Genomic DNA, 4,877 nt, shown 5'->3' with positions numbered 1-4,877 from the left:
TTCAGTTCCTATGAAGCTGTGTGGTTCTGGACAGGACCCGTGAGCTTCACGTTTGTCACCTATGAAATGAGATCCCTATTAACTATGGTGCTAATATTTTATGACTCTAAGCGTCCTTTACTCTAGTGCTCTATGACTAGGCAGAATAATACAAATAAAGGAAACACTCTCAAGTAGTGACTTTTTTTTTAATTTTTAAATAATGTCATCTTTATGGCTTACTGTTTTTACATTAATTAGTTCAACAAATACTTAACCAAGGCACAGTCTCAGCAAGGTGATGGAATACAGTAATAAATGAAAAATAAGATTCCTCTCCTCATGGAGCTTACATTCTAGTAGAGAAGAGAGGCAATAAGCAAGGTACAAATAAATACTGAAGCTAATTAGATTGTGCTAAGTGCCATGAAGGAAATCAACAAGGTGATGCGGTAGAGGCACTGCAAGGCTGGCTGGGAAGACTTCTCTGTGGAGCGGACATTCAAGCTCAGATATGAAAGCTTAGCAAGAGCCACAAAAAAAGGAGGTTCAGGAAAGGGAAGGAGGCCAGCATGACTGGAGTAGCTTTCTTGATGCCTGCATGGGAAAAATGAATCATGGAGGATGAGAGTAAAAGCAAATGTGGAAAAGTTTAATGGATTTTAGTTGACAATAAGTTAGTAGCATGATGTGACTACCACAGAAGTCAATATAGAGTTTGGTTACAGTGGAAGAAGTCTGGTCTCTGCAAAGGAAGAGATGTTTATTTGGCATGAAATCTATATTCTCTGTAGCACACTACATAATTTAACTTGCATGGTCAGTTTATTCAAATACCAGAATTACATGGAACCTTGAATAGGGAGTGAGGTCTGCTTTGTTTGTACATGTTAGTGTGAAGTCCTGATACATCACAGAGTAATTTGGGCAAAGAATAGAAAAGTATTTGCAAAGCCCCCTTGAAGGACTGGGGGAAAATGTGGAAATATTAAACTTCCCCACCTGGGGAATTCCTTATATTCTTGAAAGCACTGGGGACTACCAGTTTAGTAGACCAAGCCCTTGATCTTGGGTCTTGCCCTTGTGAAGCTTGTTACTACAAAGGAGAGGCTAAGCCTACTTATAATTGTGCCCAAGAGTCACCCCCAGAGAATCTCATTGCTCAGAAGTAGCCTCTCTCTCTAAGCCAACTCAGCAGGTAAACTCACTGCCCTCCCCCCTAAGTGGGACATGACTCCAGGGGTGTAAATCTCCCTGGCAACTCAGTATATAACTCCCAGGGATGAGTCTGGACCCAACATCGTGGGATTGAGAAAGTGTTCTGGACCAAAAGGGGGAAGAGAAATGAAACAAAATAAAGTTTCAGTGGCTGCAAGATTTCAAATGGAGTTGAGAGGGCATTCTGGAGGCCCTCCATATATATTATATAGCTATCCCTTTTTAATTTTTAGTGTATTTGAATAGCTAGAAGGAAACACCTGAAACTGTTGAACTACAGTCCAGTAGCCTTGACTCTTGAAGACAATGGTATAACTATATAGCTTATATGGTGTGACCATGTGATTATGAAAACCTTGTGGCTCACACTCCCTTTATCAGTGTAGAAAAATGGGGACAAAAAAGTAAATGAATAATGGGGGGGGTGATGAGTCATTAGGATGTTCTTTTTATTTTTATTTTTATTATTTTTTGGAGTAATGAAAATGTTCAAAAATTGTGGTGATGAGTGCACAACTTATGATACTGTGAACAATTGATTGTACACTTTGGATGATTGTATGGTAGTTTCTTAAGCTGAAAGGTTAAATTATTGATTTGAGATCCTTCTTTTTTCTTAATGCAGATGTCAGAGACAAATCAGAGTTGAGTTTGCAGATTACACAGCACTTTATTCAGGACACCAAAAGTTTTGGTGTGTCAAGGAAGCCTGAACATGTGTAAAAGTGAAAGTTGTTTTGATCTTCTAGAGATAGCAAATGATTTTTATGGCCATAAGAAGGAAGTCAGCTTCACTCCTATTGAATGGACAGGAATTTGTTCATCTTTTAGGGGCAGGTTTAGGGCTGATGGGCTTTATTTTGTATTGGGGCAAATGTAGTGAATTAGGGGACATTTCTGAACTTTCCGTAAAGTCTGTATTATTTGTCATGTATGGCTACTGAAGTCTCTGTTCTGTTAGCTCTGTAGTCAGCTAATGACAGGACAGAGATTTTCTTAAATACTTGGAAACAAAAAAATCTCCCAACTTTTGTCATGGGGCTCTGAGTGAATGTTGGGACAAGCCTTCAACACTCAGGAGGCAGTTACAACTCTGCCTTAGCCTTCATTTCCTGCTTTCATGAGGCTTAAAATCAGCCAGAGGTGAGAACTTAGGACCTTCTCCAGGTCTTTTCTGAGTATGTGCATATCCCTGGGCATGTGTATGGCCTTCTAAATTCACAAGACTATGTTGGAGCTTTCCAAAGTCCTGATCTTTATCTCATTCCCAAGTCTTTTCCCACAAGCTTTTGTTAGTATATTGTTTGCCCCAACTGGTATCCCTAACCTCAGGAAGCAGTGGCTAAAACATCTTCCTGTTAATGTTTTCAACAAAGGCTCACTAGACAGCACCTTTAGCACTGGCAAGCTCTGACAGGTGAAATAAAGACAAGGCTATTGAGTGTGTCTTCCAGGGATCCACCAGACAGATCAAATAAGTTCAATTCTTTGTGAATTAGGTCCATTCTGCAGCCTCAGTACCAGGAAGGTGGGCTATTATTTTTAAGGCTACCACTGATCTGGGGAAAAGGGGATGGGACACAAAACTCACTGTTCTTACTGAGATTTAGTCATATTTCTTGAATAAGTACTCCTTGGGTTGCTGCAATCCTTTGGTTAGTTTCCAGTGTTCTAAAAAAGTTTATTCTGACAGTTCTTGCCAGTTTTCTAATGCTTTTTTTTTTTTAGCAGTCCCATTTTCACTACTGTTCTGTGTGAAACTCTGTAAAGACACTGTTATTTTAATTCTTATTGTAACCCTATGAGGCAGACTGTGGTCTTATCCTCTTTCAGTGATAAAGAAATGGGTTAAATAACTTGCCCACATTCACAGGGCTTGAAAGTAGCAGAAATGGGATTTGAACCCAAGAAATCTGACTCTAGGAACCAGACATTTAATCCTTTTGCTGGCAGTGAGGGAGTGAGAGAAGTCTGGGATGACTCCTAGGACTAACTGGAGTTGCTGAGGTCACCGACAGAGGTAGGAAAATAGGTGAAAGAGCAGATCTTTTGTTTGGGGGATGGTGGGGTGATGCTGTGTTATGCTACTCCTGGGTTAAAACTCCCAGTTTATTTCTAAGGTTAAATGTAAAAAAGTCTCTTGCTTTCCATTTTCCTATTGTTTTCATTTCCTTGGATGCTCAAGCAAATACCATACAATAGGTTATCTGAAACAATGGGAACTTCTTAGCTCATGGTTTGGGGGCTAGGAAAATATTCAAATCAAGTGATCATCAAGGTGATTCTTTCTTCATGAAGACTGGCAATCTGGGATTGACTGACAGTGATCCTTGGTCCTGGGCTCCTCTGTCACATGGCAATGCACATGCCAGCCTCGCCTGTCTTCTCCCTCCTTATCCAGGTTCCATTGACCTTCAGTTTCTTGCTTCCTGACGCTTTCTCCTCTCTATCTGAATTTCATTCTTCTTATAAAGGACTCCAGTAATAGGATTAAGACCCATAATGATTGAGTTGGGCCACACTTTTTTTTTTAATTCAGTTTTAATGAAATATATTCACATACCATACAATCATCCATGGTGTACAATCAACTGTTCACAGTACAATCATATAGTTATGCATTCATCACCACAATATATTTCTGAACATTTTCCTTACATCAGAAAGAATCAGAATAAGAATAAAAAATAAAAGTAAAAAAAAGAACACCCAAACCATCCCCCCCATCCCACCCTATTTGTCATTTAGTTTTTATCCCCATTTTTCTACTCATCCATCCATACACTAGATAAAGGGAGTGTGATCCACAAGGTTTTCACAATCACACTGTCACCCCTTGTAAGCTACATTATTATATAATCATCTTCAGGAGTCCAGACTACTGAGTTGGAGTTTGGTAGCTTCAGGTATTTACTTCTAGCAATTCTAATATATTAAAACCTAAGAGGTGTTATCTATATAGTGCATAAGAATGTCCACCAGAGTGACCTCTTGACTCCATTTGAAATCGAGTTGGGCCACACTTTAACTGAAGTAACCTCATCAAAAGATCCTACTTACAATGGGTTCACACCTACAGGAATGGATTAAATTTAAGAACATGTTTTTCTGGGGTACATACTGTTCCAAACCATCACAAAACCTGAAGCAGACTCAAAAGCAGAAATGAAGCACTGATAACTTCATAGCTTTGCCTGGTCTCTTCAGCCACTTTCCAGCCTTTGCAAGTGGAGTTGATGTGCCATTGAAGCACAATTGGGGCTACAGGAGTTTCAGATTCTGTGTGTCTGGTGCAAATTACTTGAGTAGTGCCCAAGTGCTTCATATCTATCCCCTGAGGTCTTTAGGTTCTTGGCAGTGACACTTGTGATGGAGAACAAATCCTGTTCCCTTCCTCCTGGAGAGAAGACAGATAGTCCCAAACCTTATTAACCTTACAGGCATCTGGCACTCTGGGGTTACAACAAAGCTTAACTAAGAACTTGTCCTAAAAGTTCCTCTCTATGACCAGCTCTGAGCAGCTTTTGAACAAGTTTCTTATTCATAGAATGACAAACAAGAATGCCATAGCACAGAGAATCTGTATCCTAGGAGAGAAGGTGAAGCTTGTAATACAACTACCTCATGATTGCTGATTCTCTTCTCCTGCCTCCCTCATCCTGGACCAAGGCTCTTTTTGC

This window comes from Choloepus didactylus, chromosome 2 (genome assembly GCF_015220235.1).
Source record: "Choloepus didactylus isolate mChoDid1 chromosome 2, mChoDid1.pri, whole genome shotgun sequence".
In the NCBI taxonomy this organism is placed as follows: domain Eukaryota; kingdom Metazoa; phylum Chordata; class Mammalia; order Pilosa; family Megalonychidae; genus Choloepus; species Choloepus didactylus.
This window is presented reverse-complemented; position numbering follows the sequence as displayed.